This window comes from Cetorhinus maximus, chromosome 12 (assembly GCF_964194155.1).
Source record: "Cetorhinus maximus chromosome 12, sCetMax3.hap1.1, whole genome shotgun sequence".
Lineage (NCBI taxonomy): Eukaryota > Metazoa > Chordata > Chondrichthyes > Lamniformes > Cetorhinidae > Cetorhinus > Cetorhinus maximus.
In genome coordinates this window covers 110,616,535-110,631,222 of record NC_135890.1, presented here as the reverse complement: position 1 = coordinate 110,631,222, position 14,688 = coordinate 110,616,535, and the positions used below count along the sequence as shown (strand labels likewise).

The window sequence follows — 14,688 nt, the reverse complement described above, 5'->3', positions numbered from 1 at the left end:
TAATTTGAGGCAACCTTGCTTCCCCTGTGCCGGGTGAATTATTTGAAGCTCCGAGCACAGAGGAGTTATGGATAGTCCAGAAAGTTAATGACAGGGAATGTACCGTTTACAGAACATATATCATCTCCCGTGTGAAACTACAGTCACGTGTCAGGCAGGATGTCGAGTGTGCTGTTGTGGTATTAAAATTTGAAGTCCTCCATCCCCAGCATATGCACATATCAAAAACAAGAAAAGCACAAGATTATTAAAGGGTGAAGCATCTGGAGCCTATTTCAGGGAAGGCTGCATTTCTGTAGGGCAAGGGTGTGACCCCTTCATGTGGGGTCAAGATGTTCCTTCAGCTGAAGCCAGTGGTGGCCACACCCAGACAACTGGCTAAAGATAATCTCAAATCTTTCAATTACAATATAACTAGAGCTGTATGAATAACCACATCTTCAAAGATGCATTCCAGCTCTGCATGTACCAAGTTCTGAGGCTGCCTATGGCCTTTTTGTTTTGCTTTCCTCTTCCAGCTTCTCCCCGGTTTACCCGCCCACTGTCCTGAAGATGCAGACTCATGCGACGCCACAGTTCTATAATCAGCAATTGCTCTCTATTACCTCACACAACTGGCCATTCTTATAATGTGGTTTGTCCTCTTTAACGCACTGGCCCCACTCCCTGCTTCATAGGATGGGCTGGTGTGCAATCTGTAATTAGGCCTTTGTCTCTTCAATTTATAGGCTTCAGTTTATATGGAGCTCAGTTCATAGCACCCTCGCCTTTGAATCAGAGGGTTGTGGGTTCATGTCCCACTCCCGGAAACCAAGAACTGTGATTGTACTCGAAAAGAGTTGCAATCTGTGACTGTTGATAACTTGAAAGAGTATTAGCTTGCCCTGTAATTGGAGCAAATGCATCAACTCTGTTCATCAATCCTGCCCCCACTCCCAACAACTCTGTTTGAGAGCCCATCGCATACATTCTGAAATCACCATAATGTAGCGTTCCTTCCTCCATCATGCTCAAACTTCTCAATTGTTTTATAAATATATTGACTCAAACTGGTGAGTCCATTCAGGTTTGCATTTGCTCAGAAATAACTGTGCCTAAGTCTATATAACAAGACACAGCATTGCACCAAAGCTAATCTAAAACCAATATTTATGTTTGAAAGAAAAAAAGAATGAAGTGACAAATAGAGTGATTAAAATCTGGAAAGCTCAGTGTACATGATTCTCTTACCCAGAGAGGAATCAGGAATCACAGACAATCACACAGCCCCATTCGGCATTACACATAAGCTTGTTGCCAAGCTCTGCTCTCTTAAAATTCAGAATTTCCCCATAATTTTGTTATATCTTTTTCAGGCAAATTAATTTCTTGGTCTTGGTGGGAACTGAGGACCACAGCGTGATGCAAAATGGGGGCGGGGGCATGGGGACAAAGTGATAAGTGATAAAGAATGGTGGGGGTCACAGATTGATGCAGGTCAGGCCACAGAGTGATGCAGAATGGTGGTGGGGGAGTGGTGGGGGGGGAGGTGGGGGCAGGGAGGAGCACAGATACAGAATGAGGATCCTCACAAGATCCCAATCCCATGTTTCCTCATGGCAGAGGGAAGGTCAGAGATGGAGAGGCACCTCCAAGACTGCTCTTGCAGTCTCATAGTAGCTGGTTACAAAGAAGCATTCATGACATTTTAGGTGATAACAATATCAGTTCTATTTGCCCCAATTGTCACATAACCTGCCAGTGCTCAATATCTAGGCTGATACATTAGGAAAAACAAGCTGCACAAGGTATTCGATTTAGCACCTTCAGTAGAAGAGGAGGATGAAAGGCAAAATTATGCTCTAGGCTAGGATGTATCCCAAGGCACTGTAAGGTTTACTATGTTATTAAGTAAAATCTAGAGCAAAGCAGCCTCTCGGAGCTACTCATTAGGGTATAAGTGTGCATTTTCTTTGAGAGTGACACAACAGTGCGAGACCTATCATCTAGACTCCACATAGTTACTTTGGGCCAACCCTGTAATGGGTACACACAGCTGAAGCTGCAGAGTCTCTCAGCACTCTGCTACTAGATCCTTTGACATATTCTCCTTCAGGTTCATAGCTAATCTCAACCTTTAAATACAAAGCCTTATCATCAATACTCTCCTAAAGAGAAAGTCTCAACACTATGGCACCTACTTAGAAAGGGAATCCCATTTTTGAAGCCATGATTTTAGTGTCCTTCCTCTCTGTCCTGTACGTCCACATTCGTTCTCCCATTCTTCATTCATGAGCCTAAACAGTGAATGTTGTCAAGTTATTTAATGATGGAGTTTGGTCATTTTTAAACCTCATACCAATATCTTCACAATCTCACCATCAGAGCCCACCATAAAGTGAGAATGTCACAATGAGAACTTCTTCTTCTCTTAGGCAGGCCCTCAAGATCGAGGATGACTTACTTCCGCTATGGATCGATGGGTTCTGATAAACCCAATGCGTGATCGTCAGACTTTGCCACATGCGTGGCAGGTGGTGCTTGAAGGGTCAGATAGATGAGTGGTTAGGAGGTTTGTGTGCTCTCTCTGATGCCTCAACTTCACCTCTGCGTGTTCCCGACAAAGTCTCTCGTGTGTTCACTGCCTTCCATCAAGAACCTTCTCTATTTTGGTCACTCACAAGCTAGGGACACCAACGGGGATGTGTAACCTCTTCAGGAACGCTTTGAGGACATCCCTAAAGTGTTTCCGCTGTCTTCCTGGGAGTCTCCTGCTGTGACCAAGTTCCAGGTAGAGCAGTTACCTCAGGAGTCTGGTGATTTCTGAGGCATATGACGGTGTGTTTTAACATATGAGTACATAGGATATATGGCACAGAAGCATGCCAATAGGCCCAACTAGTCCATGTCGGTGTTTATGCTCCACTCAAGCTTCCTCCCATCTTTCCTCATCTAAATCTATCACTGTAACCCTCTATTCCCTTCTCTCACACGTGCTTGCCTGGTTCCCCTTAAATGCATCTATACTATTTGCTTCAAGCACTCCCTGTGGTAGTAAGTTCCACATTTACTCCACCCTTTGCATAAAGAAGTTTCTTCTGGATTCCCTGTTGGATTTTGTGATGACCACCTTATATTGATGGCCTCTAACTATGCTCTTCCCCACAAGAGGAAACAATCTCTCTGTTTCCAGTCTATAAAAAGCTTTCATAATTTTAAAGACCTCCATTAGGTCACCAGCTCAGCCGTCTTTTTTAAGAGAAAAGAGACCCAGCCTGTCCATCCTTTCCTGACATGTATATTAAGGAGGGCGTCTCACCAACAAGTTGCCTCTTTAAGAGGAAAGATCCACCATCATAGCTTTTGAAAAAAGTACATTCTTGCTTGGAATTTCCTTAGGGATTTTCCTGATCATTTGCTCTAACTTCAATGGAAGCTGAAGATTGGAAGACTGGCATAAACCTCAGACAGACAGGTACTAATAGGGCCTGATCAGGAGAATGCCCATTCCCCTAAGGAAATTCCTGACATCTACATTTTCCCCTCTTTTTCATATTTTCTCTGCCCTCCTTTTAGATTGGTCACATTGAACTCAATGTCTGCTAACCTCTTCCCCATTCCTTCAAATGCCATTTGTAACCAGTTGTTTGAACGTGTATGAGAACGCCATTAACTCACAAGTTGAGGTCAGGAACTCGTCCTGAGAGATCTCTCTCAGTTGCCTGCCCCATATTGTAAGGGATGGGGCTACTCCACATCTGCAATCATTGCCAATCATCTAACCTTTCCAAATCACTGAATTCTTTCCAATGCTCTCAGCACTTTAAAAAACAGGATCACATATCAATTGCAAGGAAGTAAACTTGGGTGAATCTCTCCTCATAACTTAAGAGCTTCAACTCTCTGAGTCATCCCTTCACTCTTCTCTGACACCTCTCCAAAGCACCAGAGATTTTTCTAGGGTAGGATGCCCAAGGCACCATATAGTATTCCCTTCACAAGGGTGGAATAATTTGTTTTGGTGCATGCAGTCAAGTGCTATTGAGCCACATACCACTGTATGGTTAGTCCCGTTGATGATAGCTTGTAAGTGGCTGGATAGTTTCAATGGTTGACCAACAGTCACAGTCTTAGAAAAGTTCCAGGGAAACCACAATCTTTAGCCTTCATAGCAAACCTTTTCCACACTACAGGAAGATTAGTGAAGGTAGCCTTGCAGCTAACATTGCAGAACAACATTGCACAGTAACATGTTTACACTACAATCAAAAAGAGAACATCCAAACTGATAAACATGCAGTTTGCCAGCCATAAAATGTTAGGGCTTCTAGAAATGTCTTATTTTAAAAAGTCAAATGGCACACTGGAGGCCATTTAAGTACCTTGGGACATTTTACTGCATTAGAGACACTGCGTAAATTTAAGTTGTATTTGCTCTTAACCAGCCGCTCATCAACTTGGTGGAAACAAAATAGGAAGACTCCATTAAATACTTGCATCTACACCAGTGAAATTAGGTTTACAAAGATTTTTTTTATTCATTCACGGGATGTGGGCTTCACTGGCTGGGCCAGCATTTATTGCCCATCCCTAGTTGCCCTTGAGAAAGTGGTGGTGAGCTGCCTTCTTGAACCGCTGCAGCCCATGCAGTGTAGATACACCCATAGTGCTGTTAGGGAGGGAGTTCCAGGATTTTGACCCAGCAACAGTGAAGGAACGGCGATATATTTCCAAGTCAGGATGGTGAGTGACTTGGAAGGGAACTTCCAGGTGGTGGTGGTGTTCCCATCTATCTGCAGCCCTTGTCCTTCTAGATGTTAGTGGTCATGGGTTTGGAAGGTACTGCCTAAGGAGCCTTGGTGAATTCCTGCAGTGCATCTTGTAGATGGTACACACTGCTGCTAATATGTTGATGGTGGAAGGACTAAATGTTACGGATGTGCTGCCAATCAAGCGGGCTGCTTTGTCCTGGATGGTGTGGAGCTTCTTGAGTGTTGTTGGAGCTGCACTCATCCAGCAAGTGGGGAGTATTCCGTCACACTCCTGACTTGTGCCTTGTAGTTGGTGGACAGGCTTTGGGGGGTCAGGAGGTGAATTACTCATCACAGGATTCCTAGCCTCTGACCTACTCTTGTAGCCATCGCTGACTTTCATGTTAAATTTGCTTGTTAACTCAATACATTCAGCGCTCTGACTGTCGGCAATTAGATAACCAGAAATGTTTGAACGAGGAATCCTATACAGTGGAAGCAGATAAGAGGTGTGGTGCAAGTGAATTCCAGGCAATTAGGAGAAAAGGGACATCTTGAGACAGTACATGGGATCTTGGACCATAGGGATATTGAGTACAGATGAAGGGAAGTTATGCCGAACCTTTATAAAGCTCACAACTAAATGTCACAACTAAAGTATTTATCCAGTTCTGGTCACCACGCTTTGGGAAAGAGGTGAGGGTTCTTGAGAGGGTACAGAGGAGATTTTACTAGAATGGTTCCAGAGATGATGGATTTTAGCTACAAGGCCAGGAGGTTAGGTTGGAGAAGCTGAGATTGTCCTCCTTGAAGCAAAGGAGCCTGAGGGGAAATCTGATGGAGGTGTACAAGGTTACAATATGTTTAGATAAAGTAGACAAAGAAAAGTTATTCCCATTAACAGATGGTACAAACATCAGAGGACACAGATTTAAGGTTTTAGGCAAGAGATGCAGGAGGGTTGTGAGGAAGAACTTTTTATGCAGTGAGTGGCAGTGATCTTGAACTTGCCGCCTACAAGGGTGGTGAAAATGGAGACAATCGATTTCAAATGAAAATTGATTGGTCACTTGAGGAAAATAAACTTACAGGGCTACAGAGACAGATTGGGGGAATAGGACTGACTGGATTGCTCTGCAGAGAGCCAGCAGGAGCTTAATGGGCCAAATGACCTCCTTCTGTGCTGTAATGACTCTATGGGTTGAATTTTACAGCCTCCCACCGGCGTATTTGAAGCCGGGGTGGGAGCTGGTAAATTAAAATCGGTGGCCTTCCCACCACCTTCCCACCCACTTGTGACCTGTCTCCCATGTTACAGTGGGCAGGAAAGCCACCAGGCAGTCCGAACACTCTTAGTCCTGGTGACCCTTAAATGACCAATTGATGGCCACTTAAGGGCCTCATTTCACCTCTGCCTCTGCCACTAATTAATGTGCGACAAAGGAAGGTGAGGGGAAGGCGGGCAGCCCGGCAGCTTTCACTGTGTGGGTTGCTGTTGGGCAGAAAGTGGGGGAGGTGGGGTTATCTGGGTACCTCCTTTGCCCATCAGAGGCACCCACCCCAAGATCATAACTCCCTTTAACCCTCACCCCTTAGCATCTAAAACCCAGCCCCCCATCTCCCTCCTTCCCCAAGCTAGGGCCTTCCAGGCAAACCCATACAAAATCCCAGATTACCTGAAATCTGGGTTCCATGACACTTCATCTTTGGGGACTCCTTGTAGTCCCAGCAGTGGCCACCACTCGATCCTGGTGCTGTTGAGTACGGAGTTGCCAAGGGACTTCTTCCCAGATGGGGGAGGAAGTCCCACTCTGTTTCAGTTAAGGCTGCTCCCAGCATATTATAGCTATGGGGCAGCCACATTCTGAGTCCTGAGCTCAAGGCCGACTGTTCTATCAAGAACGGGGAATACGTCTCCATGCAAAATCCAGCCCTGTGGTTCTATGGATGGAATTTTCCGAGCCCACTGCTGTTAGGTGGGTTTGGCGGCGCGAGCGGACAACATAGCGAGAAGGCCAAAAATCAGTTTCACAATGTCATGAAAGCAGTTTGAGATCGTCTGCTCAGGCCGTCGATGGCGGGCTGCGTTTCCAGCCATCGGACATCTGGAGCCTCATTTTAATAGATCTGTATATCACTATAAGGCCAGCCCGCCTGAATCACCCCCACCACCGCACTGCCCCCCCCCACAACCGCGCTGGATCTTCGGCCCACATGGGTGGGAAAACACTCCGGTGCAGAACGCGTCTGGAGAAGTGTGACGTGCAGAAGTCGGAACATACCGCCAGGGCCTTGCTCACATCGCAAACATCCAAGGAGCAGAAGAAGCTGGAGCCCGACAGCAACGGCACACTGGAGGAACGTGCATGCAATGCTGGGTGGATTCTCATGGACATGGCTCTGCTGCAAAGCAGCCCATGGAATTTTCAAAATCACCAACTGCTCACGACGGATGATGGTCGAGAGATGGAGAGGAAGGTCCAGCTGTGCGGGAGAGCAAGATGTACCGGGGGGTGGGAGAGGAAGGTCTAGGATCGACTGGGAGAGGAAGGGGTGGCGGGGGGGCGTGGGAGGGGTGTGGGGGGTGAAGTTGGGAGGGAGGAACTAAGATACTAAGATGTCAGTGTAGGGGGGAGGTTGGGGGAGAGGGAGTACGGGGGGAGGAGAAGTTAACGGGGGAGAAAATGGCAACTGGGGATGTAGGTGTCAGGGGGGTGGAAGGTGTAAGGGAAGGAGTGCGGAGAGGGGAGGGAGTAAAGGGGGAGGAAGGAGAGTGGAGACGGAAGGGAATCTGGGGGAGGAAGGAGGGCACAGAGGGGAGGGAGTCCAGGGGGAGGAAGAAGGCAGAGAGGGGAGGGGTCCAGGGGGAGGAAGGAGTGTGAGATTACTGAGTGAATAACCCAGGGGTGTCCAGCTGCTGCTCCTCCTCCCTTTGGGCCCAGCCTGACTCCTTGAGGGGAAGGAACGCCTGCAGGGACGTTGAGGTGCCCCGTTTCTCTCTCGCGTTTCCACTGCAGGAACTCACACATGGCTCTCGCAACGGAGTGCAGGTCTGCACACATCTCCGCATTCTGCTGGACCAGGGTCTCAATAGTGTCCACCATCCTCCCTATGAGACCATCCATACATGCTCACCAGAGAGAAGGCGGACACACACCTCCGACTCACAAGCTACTCCAACAGCTCCGCATGATGTTCCCACGCCTTCTGCTAACTCTCCAGGATGAGTTGGAAGGCCAGATCTTGAGGTTTGTCACCTGACATGGACCTCACAGATGCCTCTTGCCCTGCAGTGCTCCAAGTGCCAGGAAGCTCAGCTGAACCTGCCTCCTACTGTGGACACGTGTCCATGCGGTGACCACCAGATTGTGAGCCCGATTCTGCTCTAGATCTAGGTCCCAGCGAGATGTGTGTCTCTGCGCTGGTGGAGGGTATGGGTAAGCGCTTTGACGGATCTTCCAGGCTGTTTATTTCCAGTTCTTCAATGGCTGGAGGAGAGGACGTGGATAGAGCTGAGGGACTGGCTGGCTGAGGGTGTCAGTTGCTTGGCAAAGCTCCCTGTGAATGTAGAGATAATTAGTGCATGGCAGCACAGTCAAAGGCAGGAGAGGGAGCACTCAACACTTGCATTGAGAGAGAGATGATGTGGTGCAGGATCCTGAGGTGGGTGTTCACCACCGACCTCACCATCACCACAGGTACGGTCCATGTCCTCACCAGTCAGCGCTATGGCACGCTCCTCAAAGTGAGTGAGGGGCCTAATGTGGGCCACTCCACCCCCAGTCTGGGACCCCTCCCTGCTGATGTGAGCAGGCAGCAGGCTTTTCCTGTGTGTAAACAGGTGGAGAGAGTGTGAGCAGGACACATGGCAAAGCGTGAAATGTTTGTATGGTGAGCGGAGCCGTGGACAGAATGAGGATGTGAGCTCGAGAGGATATGAGCCTGATGGAGATGTGAGGATGTGTGTGAGAGTTAGTGGTGTTGTCCCTTGAGGTTTGAGGTCCCTGTGGATGTGTGATGGGTTTGTGAGTGTGTGAGCTGAGAATGATGAGAAGTGTGTCTTACCCTGACGCAATGGATGAGATCATTCATCCTGTAGCAGCACTAGGTGGCTGTCGTCTTTTGAGGGCATTGGTACTGACCACTGCTGCCACCGCATCCCATGCTGGATTGGTGATGCCGTTGTCTCTCCTGTGGCCAGAGAGGGGGTAGAGGTCACCACAGCGGACCCCCACAGCGCCCAAAAGGCACTCGAATGACACGTCACTAAACCGGGGGGGCTGTAGTCTTTTTGCCTTTCGGGGCTATTCTGTCTTCTGTGCAGCAGTCCTGGCTGGAAGCACTGAGAGGTGCGCGCGCAGCTGCACTTTAAATGTGGGGCCTGGCGTGATGAAGTGGTGAGGTGATGGCGTGGCGGGCGAATGAGAGCCTGCCCGCCATCGCAACAGTGTGTTTCCCGGGAATGCAGTATGTCTGAGACGATGAGAAGCCGCCATTGCGGCCATTAGGTAAAACATCATTTCCCCGCCCGCTGCTACGCTTAGTGCAAATCTGGGACGATTCTACCCTATGACTTGAAAAAGCCAGATCCTTTGTAAACTTGACCATGCAACCCCGATGATAATGTTCTCGATTATGACCTAATTCCAGATACAGCAGGGGTTCATTAGGCACCAGCTGTGCATTCCAACATTTACATTGGTATTGCTCGATTTAAAGGCTGAGGGTACTGTAGACGTTACAATTTATACAGTCGCTATTCCTAGTAGGGAGTGCTTGGCAAATACATTCTGCATGTCTGCTGAACCCTGTCTGTTGATGTTCAGCCTTCACTGGAAGATTTCACACAGATGCAGCAAACAATAGCAACGCATCCTTTTCGTGTAGTAAAACATCCGAAGGTGTTTCACAGGAACATGAAGACAAAATTGACACTGTGACAACTTAAATTGAAATATGTCATTACTAATTGTAGTGACTTGTTATTGCACTGAACTGCTCTGTAGACAGCACGTTCACTGCCTCCAAGACTTTTTATGCCAACTGCAGCATGAAAACAGAAAATCATGCTACATGCAGTAAGTGCAGGAACATGTGGGATCTCACACTGTACCATGTTAATGTGCAACAAAGAGAATTTAGTCCTTTCAGCTGCGTGTGTAAGATACCACTGCAAAGTAAGGGACATATTCCAACTTCCCACTGACTGAATAAACCATCTTCAAATCAGCTCAATGTGGACACCAGGCCTCATCTGTAATGCTCACTTCATAGTTCACTGCTGATGGGAAAATGCATGAGTTTGTTGCAGGAGAGTGCAATTATTTAATGGCGGGGACTGCGAGGCAAAGATGGCATCCACGAGCCTGTGAGAGGTCCACAATTCACTCCGTTACAAATCACTCCAAATAAATGGAGGAGGAAAAATAATATTAAATTTTAAACATTCCCTACAAACTCCAGTGCTGTACTGAGGAAATGTTACATTGTCAGAGGTGATGGGGGACTCGGTTTAATATCTCATCCAAACCCTGTCTGTTGATGTTCAGCCTTCACTGGAAGATTTCACCACCAAATTTGTAGCAAACAATAACAACGCATCCTTTTCGTGTGGTAAAACATCCAAAGGTGTCTCACAGGAACATGAAGAAAGACAAAATTGACACTGTGACAACTTAAATTGAAATATGTCATTACTAAAACGAGTGACTTGTTATTGCTCTGAACTGCTCTGTAGTCAGCACATTCACTGTCTCCAGGACGGATGAGACATTAAACTGAGTCCCCTCCCTGCCTGCCCTCTCAGGTGGATGTAAAAGAAGAGCAGGGGAGTTCTCTCCTGTGTCCTGGCCAATGCTTATTCCTCAATCACCATCACTAAAATCACATTATCATGTCGTTATCACGTTGCTATTTGTGGGAGCTTGCTGTTTACACATTTGTTGCTGCATTTCTTACATTATAACAGTGACTACACTTCAAAAGTTCTTCACTGGCTAAGGTTGTGATAGGCACAGTATAAATGTAAGTCCTTCCTTTACAAAGATGAAAGGGATCCTCGACTACATTAATGGTCTCCTCCCACCCATTCACCTATCTTCATTAAAAACAGGGATGGGGGGAAAACAATATCAATTGGCCATAACTTCAGAAACTGCATCAATGTAACATTTCCATTTCCCATATCAGCCATCCTCATATTCTCTGAGTCAAACTGTCACTCACTTCTGAATTACTACTAAAGGATGCAATTGCACTAGAGACAGTACAGAGGATATTTAAGAGGATGTTGGAAAATTGCAGCTACGAGGGAAGGTTGATAGGCTGGGATTGTTCACCTTGGAGCAGAGGAGGCTGAGGGGACGTTTGATCGAGAGGTACAAAATTGTGAGGGGCCAGGATGGAGTGGATGGGAAAGGCCTATTTACTTTAACAGAGAGGTCAGTGACAAAGGGGCATAGATTTAAAGTGATTGGTAGAAAGATTAGAGGGGAGATGAGGAAATTTCTTTTCACCCAGATGGTTGTAGGGGTCGTGAACTCACTGCCTGAAAGGGTAGCAGAGGCAGAAGCCCTCAACTCATTTAAAAGGTGCACCTGAAGTGTCATAACCTGCAGGGCTATGGACCAAATACTGAAAAGTGGGGTTAGGCTGGATGGCTCGATTTTGGTTGCGCAGACACAATGGGCCAAGTGGCCTCTTCCTGTGCCATAACCTCTCTATGATTCTACAGCTGATTTAGTGCTGTAACCTTCATCCACCAGGAAGTGCCTCAAGTTAATTTAATCTCAGACTTTTAGAACCAGCAGGCAATGAGAAGAAGTGGACTTTCATGCCAGTCGACTGAGCTGGATTTACCACAGGTTAAATGACACTGTGTCCCACTAAAAGACTCAATCCTTTGAAGTGTTTGGGAGAGGAAGGAATTAAATAAATGCGTGTGTATATCCGCAAAAATTGGTATGTATTTGTGGAGGTGTGGGCAGATGAGTCAGTCCAGCAAACACACAATTTCTGGTGCTCGATCAAGGACTAAATCTAACTGCTGCCAGGGAAGGTATCTGACCCATCAAAGAGTACCCTATAGTATGGAGATCACATTACTTGTAGCATGACAGACCTATTACTATTTAAATACACACAGTATTACTCTTGCTGACAAATTCCAACACACTGGCTGAGCATTCAGAAGACATTTCACTTCTATCTTTAGGGCCTTTCAACATTATACGGCCATTTAACTAATATTAGTAACTGCCTACTGGAAACTGTTAGTTTAATACCTGAACTTGCAAGAAACTAGTTGGTTAAGTAGGCAGCTACTCTGTTGCAAATGCTGCTTCTTTTTTCAGTCCTTCCAAGACGTCATCATTCCATTCACCAATTGAATGAAACATCACAATGAAAGAGTAATTGCCTATATTTAAATTCCAGGTGCCTCACCGATAGTCATTTTATTTGGGAAGCTACTACAGCTGAACCTCTTACTAAAGTTGGTTGTTTGTTGTCACCAGAGCCTTAGTGAGGCTGTTTAGCATCGTCTTGCTTCTCCTCTGGCCTCCTTCAGCCCACGTCTCAATGTTATCCACTCATCTGATTGTTCTTTCTCCTCTGTTGTTTTTACCCGCAATTTCTCCTTCGATTGTTGCCAGGACAAGGCCTTCGAGTCTTCATTCCCAACGTCTGTAGTCGGCTATCTTTCTCTCTCTAAATGTACTTAGCAACCATCTACTATTAAAAAACTTCCCATTTTAACAAACATTTTCCTGACTCCAGGCAAAATCTCCACGATTCTCCTCTGCTGGTTCAACTGGTTAATGAACTATTCAGCACCGAACTGAGCCTCAAAGACCAAGGAGGTCAGAGGTTCCATTCCAACTCTTTGTTAATCTTGAGCTTTGAGAGGGTGCTGGATTGATCTATGCTGCCACAGCACAGGAAGAAGGGAAACCACCCATGGTTTCTGCTCCCGAGTGCAATCTTATGACTTCTACTGGGAAATGCATGAGTGTTGACATCAAGCAAGGAGAGGGCTGTGCTCACCTGTGATGCCCCTCAATAGCTGAATAGCCGAGTGACACCACTATGGAGAATAAACACTTGGTCAAGATATGTGGGATCTCAAGTTTGGGCCATCAGGAAAGGAAGAAGAAAACTTAGGGGTATAAGACCCATAATGAGAGGGTCTTCTTTACCAGCCCTGGCAGCTCATGGGGATAAAGTGCCTCTGCATTCTAAGTGCACAAACCATAACTCACTCCCATAAAAGCTTCTCTCTTCAAAGTGACCATCACTGTTTCATATCTCACGTCATGTCAACCTTAATTTTTCAAAATGTAATTAAGAGTTTAATTGAAATATTGATCCATTACAAATGTGAGCCTTGGGTTTACGTGTGGTATTCCCACCTCTGAGTCAGAAGGGTTCGAGCCCCACTCTAGACAGCCCCGGAGACCACAGCACCAGCGCGGAATACCGAGCTGGCATCCAACTGGTGTGGCTGCCCCCTGAGTGTCACCTGGAGAAGTCGTTTCGCGAGGAAGGAATCGGTACCACCTCAGCTCGCTACCCCCGAAAAGCAACTCAAGAATCTCATGCCTGAGATTTAGGGACTCAAGAACAGGCCATTCAGCCTGTCTAGCCTGGGCTACCAGTTAATTAAATCATGGCTGATCCATTATCAACTTACATCCTAAATTGAGTTAGTCTCTGTCCTAGGGCAGAATACAATGAAGGGACGGTCGTGAGAAGTTGTCTGAGAGATTTTCAAAATATATCTGGGACAATCCCGACGGATGGAGATTTTCACTAACACGTTTCCTTCCACAGTCACCTACACCCGGAGCCCAATACAGGCGCTGTGTAAATGCTAACTTATTTGGTTTGTCCAGTTTTTTTCCCTCTGTCCCCCGAACATATACAGCGCCAGTCATGAAGTTATGTCTGCAGAGTTCTAAGCACAAACAGCATCTAACGTTCCTTTATTTCTGGTCGAGCATTAACCAGCCTATACAGAGATAGCAAAAGACATGCTGCACTTATATAGCGCCTTTATGATAGATCCCGAGAGAAAGAAGTTTGTATCCTGAGAGAGAGGGGGGGCTGGGTACAGAATCATAGAGACAAAGAAAACGAAAGAGTGATTCAGGCAGATCAGGGAGAGGGGGGTCAGGGAGACAGAGAGAGAGAGAGGGAGGGGGGGGGTTAGAGCTAAGAGACATGAACTCAGAAGCACACTGATCTAAGAGAGCAGAATAAAATCTAACAGAGATAGAGGAAGGGAGATAAGGGGGTGGGGGGGAAGTTTTCTGAGGCTGAAATCCTACCTCCTCGCAGTCTGTCGATTTTGCTACTTCACCAGTGGAGCAGAGCGGGCGAATTTGATTCAAACTTTCGGTGCGGATTCCTTCCACATCAGGCAGATCCCAGCTACAGAAACACACCCAGCACTGGACCCACCGGATTTCAATTTAAATGATAAAACATCTCCGAGGGTTTCCTTCACGCCACGGTTTACTCCACGTTATTCCTTCCACCGTTGCTCTCCCGGCGTCTCCTTCAGGTCGCTTTCCCTTTTCTTCCTCCCAAGCTCCGATCCTCGCTCTTAAAGGTACATTGCCCGACTTTACTGCTCCAGAACCGAAATTACTGAGCTTTCAAGCAGTTCCGTTCCATCAAATCAGAATCTTTGCAAGATCTTCCCCGATTTGCTCATTCTATTTAATCTGTGTGCCCTCCCCACCCCCCTCCCCCATTTATAATTCATTTGTTCTGAGAAAGAACCGCACTTGCATTTCATTGCAGATCTCTTAACTAGCCCACAGTTCATTTCTATCGTAATAGAAAAGCAAAATACCGAGGATGCTGGAGATCTGAAACATTAACTGTTGTTCCTCTCTCCACAGATGCTGCCTGACCTGCTGAGTATTACCAACATTTTCCCTGTTTTATTTTTATT

At 46.6% G+C, this 14,688-nt stretch overlaps 1 protein-coding gene across 1 annotated transcript in view; it reads right to left on the bottom strand.

Annotated features, from left to right (window-relative positions):
• The window catches only part of trpv4 (transient receptor potential cation channel, subfamily V, member 4), a 119,632-nt gene extending 105,330 nt beyond the window's left edge, over positions 1-14,302 (bottom strand). Inside the window, exon 1 of the mRNA XM_078554421.1 lies at positions 14,057-14,302. The gene's annotated coding sequence lies outside the window, so the exon portion shown is untranslated. The remainder of the gene's footprint in view (positions 1-14,056) is intronic.
• Between the last annotated feature and the right edge of the window lie 386 nt (positions 14,303-14,688).